Genomic DNA, 15671 nt, shown 5'->3' with positions numbered 1-15671 from the left:
GGACGTGAAGTGGTTGCACACTTGGTTCAAGCGAGCGAAATGGTTGCAGACTTACAAAATGGCGGATATTTTTTCAGTCGTTGTCTGTATAATGTGTATAGATGGACAAGATCCAAAAGACAAAATGTACCTATAGACAATGTCTCCGAAAATTTAATTTCATTTCTGCTTGCAATCTAGACAGCTGAATCTATAAACAGGGAAGATGTTAAAATTATGTAGGAACACTAACCCTAATCCTACCAGGTTTCATGAAAACATGATAAGTTTTTTTTTATATTAAAATATCAGTTTGCCATTTGATGCTATAAAAATGTACGACCCTAAACAGAAAAGAAATGTACACGAGTTGCACAATAAACATTTTCTGATAGTTGGACACTATTTTTTTAGAAAATTTTTGCAACAGAAATTGCTTGAAGTACAGGTTTGCAACAAAAACTAGCTTGAACAAGATTTATTTGGGTATAGCACTATCCCGAAAACATGCAGAGTCAAACATTTATAGAATTCTTCACAATCAGTTGTTTTGTCTCGTTTAAGGCCCCCAAAACAGGCTAGTTTGATCATTAGAATGTTAAAAACGGCAGGAAACGACGCAATTCAAATTTCAAAACATGGACATGACCATTTTATAACTTCAATAACTTCGAGAATTCGAAATCTACAACGCTGAAACGCAAAACCGAGAGTGACATATACATAGAACTGATGCATGCACATATCCATAGAGTTCAAAATACCATAGAAACCCACTTATCTGATAAAAAAACAAGAGAACACGCGATGATTTCAGAAAATATCCGCCATTTTGTAAGTTTGCAACCATTTTGCTCGCTTGAACCAAGTGTGCAACTTCTCACGTCCTGCCCCTTGTAAGGTAACTATGTCTTAGACTAGCTGACAAACATGTAGAATGTCCTTTGTTAAAACGTATAGCTGGTGAGACCATATATCTCGTATATAAAATTTTCCTCTGGCTACCTTGCCTAAATGATTCGTGTACCAATCAATGATTTGTAAATGATTTCAGTTATGAGCTAGACAATTTCAGGGGTCAGGCAAAAATCACTCAATGTTTCAACTATCAACCTTGAACTAATGAAATCAGCTGAACTCCTATAGGCTGGAGATACTATACTTGACTGGTCTTTTTGTCGAAGTTCCCGTCAGACAATGTCTTTGAACAACAACGTACAAGTCATATCGCATAGATGCTCAGCCTATGTCCTCTTAAGTAAAGCTGTAACTGACTCCTGTATGCCCAGCGCCTATATGCTCATATGCTCATATATCTCATGTAGCATTCAACTACCATATAAGAATAACCCCATACTTCGCCAATAAACGCTGAATCTCGTCTACACACCCTGGTAACGGCGCTCCCAAGTACAGGTGGCACTCGCACATACAGCGCTCGATAAGCGATTTTGGAGGAGCGGTGGTGTAATTATTATCCCCCGACGAAAGTCGGAGGGATATAGTTTTGGCGTTGTCCGTCCGTCCGTCCGTCCTTCCGTCCGTCTTTCCGTCCGTCCGTCCGTCCATCCGTCCTTCCGTCCGCTCTCCCTCAACTGACGTTGTGGGGTGAATTGAACGTACGGATAACACTTGCGGGGTTTTTGGTTGCTTACGGGGTGCAACCCATATGCAACCCATTGCAAACGTGTCCATGGTTCCTAAAACCCCGGAAAAAATGCCTTCCAGTTTTGCACCCCACAAACAGCGGACACTACTGGCCGTCCGTTTTCTATGGACGATATCATAAATATTACAAATTACATTGATGAAAATCTATAATTAGATATGAGACGTGCGCATGCGCACTAGCAGTAAAGGTGAGCGCGCGCACCCAAGTACAATTCACTTCCGTTGGTAGTAACGCGTAATGGCGGACTTACAGGGAAATTGAGGTAATTATTTTTCTTTTTACGCTTTGTGTATTCAGTAAATTTCTCGATTTTTTTCGGGAATGGAAATTATGAAGTACCAATACCATCAAGAACCTTAAGGTTAATATCTTCTGTGACTATGAACACCCAAAGTGAGTTGAATGTCAAAGCATGTATAGCGTCCGACGATTCGGACCAAGGACTTTTCGTACCATTTTTATGTGGAGGTTCCGTACCGAAGAGGTTACATATTACTTAATATTTGTATCAGATGTTAAGGTTTTATTTCAATTAAAAGCGTCAAACCCCTTTAATCTTTATAAGAGAAGCGTAACACAACGTTTGAACACATCATTACTGGAAGCCTCATTTTGAAGTCTGCCATTGTTTACTTCCGGTGAACCGGGTGATAATTTTTTGCACTAAATATGGACATGTTAGGGAATTTCATCTTTATTTTTGTGCTTTTGACGATCCTAAAAGCATAGAGAGTTACAACTACCAGGATGAAAATGTATCAAATGGTAACAGTAGCAATAACCACAGGAAAGATAACTCTTGCAAAGCCTTGTTTCAGGATTCAAAAACATGTGTCCACAAAAGAATTGAAATCCTCGTGTTCATTTTTCAAACCTATCCTATCCTGTACATGGGGGTATTTAAAATACTATATGACTTTCAAGACTTAAAAATGTGCAGATTAGAGATCATACACTGTTTTCCAAAGCAAAAGTACATGTATTTGAATTGGGCTAAATTTTCAGTCATACTTTTTTAGTGAATGGCTTCGTCATTTCTCTAAATAAACTAGGGAAATGTTCATAGTGGATGTAGTGGATGAATAAGTCATATTAAGATAAATCAAATACATGTAGCAGAAAAAAATGCAATAAACTGTGGACACTTTTGCACAAAAAACCTGAAAAAGTTGTTACGTGTCAAAATCTAGGACATGACTTTAACACCATATAATACTTTATCAGTAATATTTACATTCAAAAACACAATTGATTTGTCATTCATACACATATTAGAGTCCAAAAACATTATTTTATGCCTGTAAATCAAAACTAACAAAAAGTGATGGTTGTTGCTAGTAACGGACAATGTTTCATTAGGCCTGTAATTTACAGATATAGGCTGAATCGGACAATGGCAGATTCGGCCCAAATTTACTTGGCTTATTCGGCACAAATTGTTCCTGACACTAATATCATTAGTAAAAATAACATTTTAATATGAGTATTAAATTTAATTTCTGCAAAGAATAATTAAATTGCTTTTTGCTTTTTAAGTGCATAGCTGATGCATTTTAGCCGGTTAAAGCTTCTTACCTGCTTGTACGGTGTATATTCTATAACATAAACTACTTTAAGTTAAATCCCTTTAATCAGCATTATTTCCAGAACATTGCCAATCATCCAAAATATATGGTCCTTACTGACTCCTAGTCGTAAATCAAAGTTTGTGGTCCACATCAGCCGAAATATATAGTCATTTTCTACTTTTATTTAAAGCATTTGGTCTAAATTAGCCAAAATTTATGGTCCGAATGAGCCTGTTTCCGTAAAGACTTTTGTAACAACAAGTTTGCAGTGAAGGCAACAATGTCAATGAAAAAGCGTCCAGTTTTTTTGTGCCGACTTATTCTACTTTTTATATGTTATTTCTGGCTGAATTTTGTGCACAAGAACCTAAACCTGCAGTGTGTGGTGGCTACTTGTTGTAAAATGGACAACAAACCCCACACTGTTTCTAACTTGATGCAGTGTTGTGAAAAAAAAAAGACATTCACTGTTTAAAACTTAGCAGAGTATTCATGTAGTCAGGCCACAAAAAAACCCCCACAAAGTTGCATCCAGGTAAAACCCGCAACTGAATTGCTTCGCAAGATGGTCAAACTAAACCCATAATGAAAAAACAAGTAAAATGACCATAGACCCATACCTTAACATGATGCAGTGTTAGGTATTCCTTTATGGTACTCACACACATTTCACGTTATTTTAAACATGCAGTATGTTGGAGAATTGTTATGCAATTGCTGCAATGAATTATTTCCAAAATCAGGCAATTGGTCTGTTGAACTGTAACATACTTTTCCATTGCTAGCTCAAATGCTCACTAGCATATACAATGTCATTTTTTTGTATAAAAGTTTAACAATTTGCATTTATTATTACAAACTTCAGAGCTTTTGAAGAAGAAAAGGCTGAATTCCACCTAAGAGACGTTCTTGTGTGATATAGACTGGGCACTGGCCTATTGTAAGTAGAATTCATCAAAAGTCCAATTTTCTAAGATTAAACACCCATTATCACACTTTGTGTATGAAAATAAAGATAGGTTATACGAGACTAAATTATCAATATTATGCTTTTCTGACCATCAAGTAACTGTAGACCATTGTGGAGTTTTCTCGCCATCAGATAAAGGTCATTGTTGGGTTTGCAGGCTATATTCATTACGTTTCAGTATGTCAGATTACTCAGTATAATTGTGGATTTTTTTTCAGATCATGGGGTAACTTCAGATATTTATGGGTCTTTTTTCAGACAATTCAATTACTTCAGATCATTGTGTGTTTTTTTTCAGACCATCTAGTACTTGTATACCATTGTGGGTTTTTTCTGACAATCAAATACCTTTAGACCATTATGTTTTTTTCAGACCATCAAGTACTTGTAGACCATTGTGGGTTTTTTCTGACAACAAAGTACTTGTAGACCACTGTTGGTTTTTTTCTGACCATTAAGTAACTGTAGACCATTATGGGGTTTTTCAGACCATCAAGTACTTGTAAACCTTTGTGGGGTTTTTCTGACCATCAAGTAACTGTAGACCATTGCGGGTTTTTTTTAGACCATAATGTACTTGTAGACCATTGTGGGGTTTTTCTGACTATCGAGTAGCTGTAGATCATTGTGGTATTTTTAGACCAATATGTAACTGTAGACCATTATGGGGTTTTTCAGACCATCAGGTACTTGTAGACCTTTGTGGGTTTTTTTCTGACCATCAAGTAACTGTAGACCATTGCGGGGTTTTTCAGACCCATAATGTACTTGTAGACCATTGTGGGGTTTTTCTGACTATCGAGTAGCTGTAGATCACTGTGTTTTTTTTAGACCAATATGTAACTGTAGACCATTATGGGTTTTTTCAGACCATCAAGTACTTGTAGACCTTTGTGGGTTTTTTTCTGACCATCAAGTAACTGTAGACCATTGCGGGGTTTTTCAGACCATAATGTACTTGTAGACCATTGTGGGGTTTTTCTGACTATGGAGTAGCTGTAGATCATTGTGGGTTTTTTAGACCAATATGTAACTGTAGACCATTATGGGGTTTTTCAGACCATCAAGTACTTGTAGACCTTTGTGGGTTTTTTTTCTGACCATCAAGTAACTGTAGACCATTGCGGGGTTTTTCAGACCATAATGTACTTGTAGACCATTGTGGGGTTTTTCTGACTATCGAGTAGCTGTAGATCATTGTGGGATTTTTTAGACCATCAAATAACTAAAGACTGTTGTGGGTTTTTTCTACCATCATGTAACTGTTGACCATTGTGAGTTTTATTTGACCATCAAGTGACTGTAGACCATTGTGGGTTTTTTGTTGTTGTTTTTTTTGACATTGAAGTAACTATATACCATTGTGGGGGTTTTCTGACCATCACATTACTTAATATAATTGTGGGGTTTATTTTTCAGATCATTTGGTAATTTTAGGTAATGCAGGTTATTGTTTGGCTTTTCAGTCCATCAAGTAACTACTATTCTATGTTTTCAACTTTCAACCTCGCCAACAATTAATTCAATAGCATTTTGCATTGTTTTTAGTCATTCTTATCTTCTCTATTGTGTGCCTTTACTTAACCATTGACTTCATTATGTCTTCCGCCACACAGTGGTGCGGTAGACATATTGATTTACACCTGTCTGTGTGTCAGTGTGTCACAAATCTTGTCACGAAACTGGAACAAAACATGTTTACCAATAAGTCTTCTGGCAGGTTCGATAACTAGCCAAACCGACCCAGGCACTTGAAACTTGTTTTTTTGATAATCAAAGTACTGAAAGTCTGATAAGGCAGTTGAGTGATGAGCAACGCACTGAAAGTCTGATAAGGCAGTTGAGAACTCGGTGCATGGTTTGACTCATAGTCATATACTACTATTCAGATGGTTAGGCAGTTGTCGGAGAAATGCTCTTTTCCCAAAAGCACCTCTAGTTTTTACCTAATTTTTCAGCCACATTGGTAGCCTGTTAATTGGCTTCCAAGAGATAAGCAATATTTAAAAGTGCCTGACCTACAATTCAGGGTAGTCTTCATCTTGAATCTTTAATACTAATCTTTTCAGGGTCACCAGCATATACCAAGTATAATACCTGAAGGTTCTAAGACTGGGATGAAGTTTAATACCAATTGAGCTGTAAGGAAAGAGGTTGGAATCAAAGTCCTTGTCTGTTGGCAACTACAGGTGTGTATTATTTTTGTTGTTGTTTAAAACCTCTTCATTGAGAATGTCATCTATTTTGGTTGAGAGTTCATTCGAGTCCATTTTTGCAAAAACTATTTGACATATGGCTTTGGCACTTTGAACACTTAAGAATATAATAGATGAGTACATATCTCTGACAATTATTTTGTCTGAATTATGGCCCTTTTTGACATGGAAAATGGTACAAATTTCATACAAGTCCATATTTTGTCAACATTATTTGCCCTTTCTAGAGATGGAAATCGGTTCGTACATGTCCATATTTTGTAGAAACTATTTTATATGTGGCTTTCAAACTTTGAACACTTTATTATTATAACAGTCTCTACCTGTAGGAAAGAGAATATAATTTTGACAAGTATTTTGGCTAAATAATGGCCTGTTTTGGACTTTGAAATTGGTGCAATTTTTTCATGAAAGCCCATATTTTGTCTAAATTTTTGACATGTGTATTTTAAACTTTAAAAACTTGTTTGTCATCAAGATTTCCATCTGAAAAATATAAGTTTGTAACTCTGTCATCTATTGATTCTGAATTATGGCCCTTTTTGGCTTGCCATGACTATCAACTTTACATCTCTAAAAGATTTGCTGGTCATTTATCCAGCTTTTTATCATTGCGGTTTTAGGCCATCATCTAGATTAAATTGGGTCAAACTTGTTAGAGAATGAGGTCGAGGTCGACCAGAAAACCAGACAGAAATAAAAAGGTATATGTCTTATTTCAGATATAGCAGAACCAGATTAAACACAGGAAATGGCTGCTCAAGATAGCATTTAACCAAATGAGCTGATTTAATTGCTCATGGAGTCAGAACACATGGCTCAAATGGAACAAGAGGAACATACCCTGTAGACGAAAACATCGCGAGAATTCATCAAAAACAAGACAAAAATGGAGTCAGAATGAGGATGAGGAAATAAGAAAAATATTTCATAAATGTTTCCTTACAAGAAAATGTCCAACAGCTCATCATTGTCTTAAAGCTATAAATTTAAGCAGGAAGAACAACTGTTGCATTTGTAAACGTAAGAAGGATGTCCTTAAAAAAGAAGTCATATTGAAGGATTGACAGCTTAAGTGATTAACATTTATGTAGTAGACAGCGACTGGGAAACCCATGAGACATGAACCATAGTCACATAAAAATAAAAAAAAATGTCACATAAGTTTTAAGTGCTGATGAGCCCTGTGTCACATGGCTAAACTGTATTGAATGCAAAAGAATGAAACTATTTAATAGTGCAAATTTTATGTAAAGGAATGTAACCAAATTCAATGTTTAAAGACATGTGTTAACATAGTATTTTATTCTAGACTTTGATTTTTGTCAGTTTTCAATATTTGTCCCCAAGTAAGAGGAAATTGTTGCTAGTAAAAAGGCAAAAAAGTTACCTTTAAGTTTAAGTTTTACAAATATCAACAATAATGAGGAATTGACTTGCGATGAAAATAACAACACCCGTTTTTAAACATATTTAAAATAATTGTTCATAGAAGTAACGGTACACTTAGTCTGCTTCTTCTTCCAAAGTATTAAATGTTGACAATGTTTACTTTTATCACATACAGGCACATTGCTGTAAATTTTTTTAAAGAATGTTATCCAGGGTATGATTAGAGCATTGTTCGGAAGACTTACATTTATTATCAGTGGTATAAAGGAGTACTGTTCAGTTCTACCAGGAAAGTAGAGTAAAATAAATGCTTTGAATAATATTGACATCAAAGCTGTTACAGTTTTAGTTGCTATACTTTTATTTAATTAAGAGCTTATTTAATCTGAAATGTATACATACTACAGTGCAAATTCCTAGCACACAAATTGCAGATGTCCCACAGAAATTTCTGAATGTCACAAAATTTTTAAATGTCACTTAACAAATTGTGTATGATGGGCCTTCGTCCCATGAACAAAAATTCGTTCCCTGTCACTGAGTAGAATGAATATCATCCAAACTTTTTGCCTGTTCGGAAATAAATATAACTGATTTTAGTCAACACTTTAATTCTTTTGAGGAAAAGCTAGTGTTGTATGATGTTTAATCAGCTCTATTTAGTATAGACTCAAATAGTAAACCTTAAAAGTGGTGTACCCTGAAGTTCTTAACTATATTATTATTTCTCATATTGGACCAGACATGGAGCAGATTATTCCTTTGTCATAGAAATGAGCACACGGTGTACTGAATTTTTTACTAGGCTATATTAGAAAAATTTGTCCTGATGAAAGATGCTACGAGTTTTAGTGTACAGCACTTTTAGATATAGTCACTGTAGTGATATGTGTTTGACGTACATCTGCTTTAATTGAATGTAAACCCATGTACAAGGCAGGTTTCTTGTTAGTGGGTTACAAGTTGTTTTACCTTTTTTGTGGGTAACAAGTTTTACCTTGTTTTATGCTATTTTTAGCTCGACTATTCAAAGAATAGGTAGTGCTATTGCACTCACTCATGCGTCGGCGTCGCGTCCCGACCAGGTTAAGTTTTTGTATGTAAGCTGATATCTCAGTAACCACATATCGGAATGGATTGAAACTTCACACACTTGTTCACTGTGATAAACTGACCCACATTGCAGAGGTTCCATAAATCTGATTGCTTATTTACAAAATTATGCCCCTTTCTTGACTTAGAAATTTTTAGTTAGGTTTTTGTGTGTAAGCTGATATCTCAATAACCACTAAAGGGAATGGATTGAAACTTCACATACTTGTTTCCTGTGATAAACTGACCTAAATTGCACAGGCTCCATAAGTCTGATTGCATATTTACAAAACTATGCCCCTTTTTCGACTTAGAAATTTTAGGTTAAAGTTCTGTATGTAAGCTGGTATCTCAACAACCACTAGTGGGAATGGATTGAAACTTCACGTACTTGTTTACTGTGATGAACTAACCTATACTGCACAGGTTCCATAACTCTGATTTGCATTTTTTCAAAATTGTTCCCCTTTTTCTACTTTTAAATTTATTTAATTGACAAGGCTGTTGAATAGTCGAGCATTTATGTCCTCCGACATTTCTTGTTAAACATTTAGAATGTTGGTGTAAACATACTCGAAATTGTTCTTCTGGTTTATTTCTGTTATTGCCAAAAAATGAAAATATTCATGACATATTAAAATGACATTAAGCTTACCTTACTGCATAGGTGTTTTTGGTTACTGTGTTAGACTGTCAGTTTTATATTGCTGTACATTTAGATGTGTTAAATAACCAAAAATGCAACAACAAAAGTTCAAGTTAATACTTTAAAACTAAGAATTTACTTTCCAAATGTTACTTTTCTTATTTTGACTGGGACAGTCTTTTTAAGAAAATTAGACTGTGTACTATAATTCCCTTAAGTCTGTTTCTTTATATTTAAGGGAGTGATTACCTTAGACACCAGAAATGCCATTTTTGCAAAACTTGTATGATTGTAATGAAACTTGGTACATACATAGTCGTCATGTAGTCACGGGTGTCAATCTTAGGCGCAACAAAAATGCCAAGAAATATAAGTAAATTTTTGACTGGGATAGTCAAATAAAATTGTGTTTACTACTTTATATGAATAAAGCTGAACATATCTATATATTTTGGTTGTTACTTGGGTAATTTTCTTTTCTCTTGAAGTAAGTCGTTGACAATCGGCAAGTATGAATTTAATGATTTCGAAAATTTTCATCTAGTATATAGATTAATTACACAAGATAGATAATTTGTTCTTCTCTTGTGAATTTTCAAAGGAAAAGTAGTGCTATTGTACTTGCCCCAGTGTTTGCATCCCCATTGGATAAAGTTTATGATCAAGTCAAATATCTCTGTATATCAACGCTTTTGGCTTTAAAATAGTAATTAACTATCAAACTCTACATCAGGATAAACAATTGCCATAACTGTGATTTGAATATTTGACAGAATTATATCCCTTCTTAATTTTGATTAGGGTTTTTGATGTAGTCAAAATTCTATTTCGATATATATATATAATTAATATTTGATTGAGGGAAGACATTTTTACCCCCCACTCCACTCTCTTTCACCGAGTACTAACCTTGAATGAACTTGAAAACTGAATGGCACTGGTGCTCGTGTGATCTATAAGGGCCATTATAACGGCGTCTGCGTTAGCGTTAGCGTCACAAATCTTAAAGTTTGCGTACCACCCCAAATATTTACAAAGTCCATTGAGATATTGCTTTCATATTTTGCATACTTGTTTACGATCATGACCCCAGTCTGTAAAAAGGAGCAGACAACCCTATCAAGCATTTTGACTGAATCATGGCCCCTTTTCAACTTAGAATATGCTTATTGTGATGTTAAAGTTTGCGTACCACCCTAAATATTTTCGAAGTCCATTGAGATACGGCTTTCATATTTTGCATACTTGTTTATCATCATGACCCCAGTCTGCAAAACAGGAGCAGACAAGTCTATCAAATATTTTGCACTAAAAACAGTTGAACGCGCTGTCAACTATCTCATAATGATGTATGTGTAATAGCACCCAATTAATGATCTTCTTCAATTTAATCCTTCTGTATGACACAAAAATGGAATGCGGATGTGTTGTTTGTACTTCTAACCCCACAACTGTACTTTGCACCTCACATGCTCAAAACCCCACAACTAAATAAGCCTACATTAACACCCCATAAATGATCTGGTTCAATTTAACCCACATGCACGGCCAATTGTGGTCCCCAGAAGTGTCGTCTGTACTCCGCACCCCACATGCTCAAAACCCCTAAAGTGTACTTGAGGGAGTCCGTCCGTCCGTCCGTCCGGAGCCATATCTAGGAAATGGTTGGGAATATTTATTTAAAACTTCATATACGTGTTCACCACTATGAGTTCTTGCGGCCCGTCAAGTTTCAGTCAGATTGCCCAAGTAACACCAGAGTTATGGCCCTTAGAAGTTTCTAGTGTTAACTATATAGGGCACTATTAATATGGCAATTTCTGCATCATAACTTTTGATATATTTGACCTTGAACTATGAAACTTTAACAGAATTTAGAGCACTATAATGTGGTTGTGCACACACAATTTCGTATGGATTTCTTTTGTAACTGCAGAGTTATTGCCCTTTAATTGTCTAAAAATCCACATATTTGTACATAATAAACTTGCCATTTGGCAGAATTTCATTAAATTTCTTTCATTCTTTTCTGTGAACATTTATTATAAACATGTGAAATTGCGCACCCACACCTGGTCGCCCACTTGCCTTGGTCACCAGGGGTGACCCCGGGGTCAAAATTGACCCCGCCCCAGGGGTCACTTGATTTTACATAGGAAAATCTTTAAAAATCTTCTTCTCAAAAACCAGAAGACCTAGAGCTTACATATTTGACTTGTAGCATTGCCTAGTGGACCTCTTCTAAAGTTGTTCAAATCATGACCCCGGGGTCAAAATTGACCCCGCTCATGGGTCACTTGATTTTACATAGGAAAATCTTCAAAAATTTTCTAAAAATAAACCAGAAGGCCTAGAGCTAAGATATTTCACGTGTAGCATTGTCTAGTAGACCTCTACAAAATTTGTTCAAATCATGACCCCAGGGTCAAAATTGACCCTGCCCCAGGGGTCACTTGATTTTACATAGGAAAATCTCCAAAAAATTTCTAAAATTAAACCAGAAGGCCTAGAGCTTAGATATTTCACACGTAGCATTGCCTAGTGAGCCTCTACAAAATTTGTTCACATCATGACCCCCGGGGTCAAAATTGACCCCGCTTCAGGGGTCACTTGATTTTACATAGGAAAATCTTCAAAAAATTTCTAAAAATAAACCAGAAGGCCTAGATCTTAGGTATTTGACCTGTAGCATTGCCTAATACACTTCTACAAAATTTGTTCAAATCATGACCCCCAGGTCAAAATGACCCCGCCCCATGGGGTTACTTCATTGTACATAGAAAAATCTTCAAAATTTTCTAAAAATAAACCAGAAGGCCTAGAGCTTAGAAATTTCACATGTAGCATTGCCTAGTGGACCTCTACAAAATTTGTTCACATCATGACCCCTGGGTCAAAATTGACCCCACTCCAGGGGTCACTTGATTTTACACATAATTCTTTAGTTCTGTAGCCTCTTCTACCAGTAATAATATCCAGTTCGTACTCTCTGTATTTCAAACACATTGATGAGTGCAATTCGACCAAATGTTGAATAAGATCTCCAAATACGGCGAAAGTCAGAATGCAGTAAATAAATTATATCGGGCATTGTACAATATAAGATGTTAGTCTGACTACGTGGGTAAAATTTAAGTCAAAGGCGGGAATTGTTCAGTTTGCTTTAAGTTTGAGTCCAGACCTAAATCTGAGAAGAAAGTTAATTTGTTACCTTTATAACATATCGACACTGCTAATTTAAAAGAAAACGTGTAAAAAGGCATTTTTCTATCACCGACAAAAACAAACAACCTTCACTTTGCCGGTTATGGAAGGTGCGTTATATTTATAAATTTAAAATTTCGACTTACCTGTAAAGTGTAGATGATTGTTAGCTAGAATACTCGAAATTATTAAGGACAGTCGAAGATCATGAAAGAATATACATTGGTTCGCATTCAATTAATGTTTACACCGACTCACGTAATACAATTGGACAAAATACGTCATACAGAAAATTCAAGAATAGTGGAAAATGTTCTGTATTAATAATTGTATCTCATAAAATTTAAGTATTTCAAAAATATAAACATTTGTCACATGTACAGATCATTCAAACTTTAGTTTCGAAGATCATTGAAATTTCGTCAAATATTTTAAATGGCACGTGTAGTATAAATAAAGCGACAGCGAGATTTATATGCCTTCAAATTAGAATTTTAACAGTTTTGGGGTGTATTTCAATTGACCGCCGTTACTTAAGTTGGCTTCTCAACCATGTGGTTGAGGCTGCTTATTTCGAATCACTTGCCCCTAAACGCCGATGGCTCGAAACATTCCTTAGTGTGTAGAATTCTTTCATGTTAGGAAGCCATCCAGCTGGCTTTCGGAAGGTCTGTAGATCCGCTTGTCCGTGATAAAATAATGCCCGGTGGGAAACCTAGGTTCTTATTCCGCCACCAAAAGCTGGAAAGTCGCCATTATGACCTAAATTGTGTCGGTGTGACGTAAAACCAAGCGTAAAAGTAACAACACGAATGTATCGCTGTTAAAAGCATTTGGTCAACATAAGTTCTGAAGTTTCATGAGATTCCGTATGGTATATGCAATGAAAATCTATTTGGCATGTGACTATATCACGGCATATACATGACCGCAGTGATTATACTGTGTACAGATTTCTGTTTTGCATTAGTTGTGGCCGTGGCTACCGTCATTTTTGCCAGAGTATATTTTTGTAATGAAATGGATAGATGTATTTAATAAGCTAGTTATACACAGTACGGTAAAGTTCCTGCAACTACGAAATTTTCGACTGAATATCTACATAAAGTTTGAATTGCTACAAATTATTATTTTTTTTTTTTGTTTTTGTTTTTGTTTGTTTTTTGGTTCGAAGTGTTTTTTGGTTGAATTTACAATAAAGCTATGTACTGCCCCGTTTGTAATATGTTTCGTTTACGTACCTTTTGGCGAAAAAACAACAACAACAAAAACATGTATGTTTTATATCATAGAAAATGAAAGTAACTGACGCGCTTGAACATGCATCTTTTATCTAGCTGAAGAACAAAATATCCCTTCAAAGGGTCATATGAGTCGCGCCATGAGAAAACCAACATAGTGCATTTGCGACCAGCATCCGCGCAGTCTGGTCAGGATCCATGCTGTTCGCTAACGGTTTCTCTAATTACAATAGGCTTTGAAAGCGAACAGCATGAATCCTGGCCAGATTGCGCGGATGATGGTCGCAAATGCACTATGATGGTTTTCTCATGGCGCGGCTCATATTTTTATTTTGTCTATAGATCTACCATGCCTATCAAAAGCACAAAAATGTTTAACATGTCGCCACTCTACTTTGGATTTCACTGAACGGCCGAGCATGAGAAATAAAGATGCGAGGATGGAATTGAAAAATTGGTATTATGTTATTATAAAGAATAAAGGCAATTATTAATTTGTTTACCGTAGTCCCTTATATGTATTGCACTGAGGAATAATGTTTTACCTAGATCGAACGGTCACAAAAATAGTGAGCAAAAAGGTAACGGAAAGCACCAGTCAGTACACAAACATATATTCATGATATTTAAAAACAACCTTTTAACGAGTGATGCAAATTAGTACTCCATCGGTGATGAAGGCAGTGAGATACTGCTGAAATATACGGTAACAAAAGTTAGTTTTTCTTCTGTGTTCATGGATTATTACTCTAAAACCTTTTAACAGACCGTTATCAACTGAAATTTTGATACGATTATAAACAAGAGTAACCCATAATGAAAATGAGTTAAATGGGTTGCGCACATCTCCGCTGTCCCCACCTCTGTTATAATATCTACGGCTGAAACAGTGATACGCACTTGACTTGAGACATGTATTTATTTTAGCTGCAGGAAAGCTTTTCCGTCCACAAAAAGTGACTTGTTTCACGGACAATAACTCTATTTCTGAAGATTATGTTGTTATTTAGTATTTGTCAAGTTATTTTGCAATAGTTTTTACAATATTGATATTATCTGCATTGGCATATATTGTGTTAATTGCCGAATTTATACGTATTTGAAATAATAATATTGTAGGACTTTTGGGTTGCCGAATGTATTTTTTCACCCACAGAGCATTGGCCACTTTGAACAAGGTTTTTTTTTCCTGAAAGGATCAACAAAATTTCTAGTTAGTACAAGGGCGCATTTAACTCTGCTTTTTCAACAATAATCGTTTCTTATCTGATTTTAGCGCGCATTTAACTCTGCTTTATCAACAATAATCGTTTCGTATCTGACTTTAGCGCGCATTTAACTCTGCTTTATCAACAATAATAGTTTCGTATCTGATTTTAGCGCGCATTTAACTCTGCTTTATCAACAGTAATAGTTTCGTATCTGATTTTAGCGCGACCCATTGTGTACTTACTTGCCGCGGCTCTATCATAATCCCTTCACCAGGCTGTCAGGATACGAGTTATATGACCTAGGGAAGTGCCTACGCCTTTAGTACCTTGAACAATAAAATGGGTCCAATCGCTAGGGCAAGGGGCAGGACGTGAAGTGGTTGCACACTTGGTTCAAGCGAGCGAAATGGTTGCAGACTTACAAAATGGCGGATATTTTTTCAGTCGTTGTCTGTATAATGTGTATAGATGGACAAGATC

At 35.8% G+C, this 15671-nt stretch overlaps 1 long non-coding RNA gene across 3 annotated transcripts; it reads left to right on the top strand.

Moving 5' to 3' along the window:
• The first annotated feature begins 1662 nt into the window (after positions 1 to 1662).
• LOC123530079 (uncharacterized) lies at positions 1663 to 9984 on the top strand. Of its 3 annotated transcripts, none has more exons than XR_006682258.2 (4): positions 1663 to 1913; positions 4085 to 4159; positions 6259 to 6378; positions 7128 to 9984. It is a non-coding gene; the product is annotated as an uncharacterized LOC123530079 (long non-coding RNA). The 3 variants fall into 3 exon arrangements; XR_008369137.1 differs by lacking the exon at positions 1663 to 1913 and adding an exon at positions 1936 to 2044; XR_008369138.1 differs by lacking the exon at positions 1663 to 1913 and adding an exon at positions 2056 to 2416.
• The last annotated feature ends 5687 nt before the right edge of the window (positions 9985 to 15671 follow it).

Source organism: Mercenaria mercenaria, unplaced genomic scaffold (genome assembly GCF_021730395.1).
Source record: "Mercenaria mercenaria strain notata unplaced genomic scaffold, MADL_Memer_1 contig_3005, whole genome shotgun sequence".
Taxonomy (NCBI): domain Eukaryota; kingdom Metazoa; phylum Mollusca; class Bivalvia; order Venerida; family Veneridae; genus Mercenaria; species Mercenaria mercenaria.
This window is presented reverse-complemented; position numbering and strand designations above follow the sequence as displayed.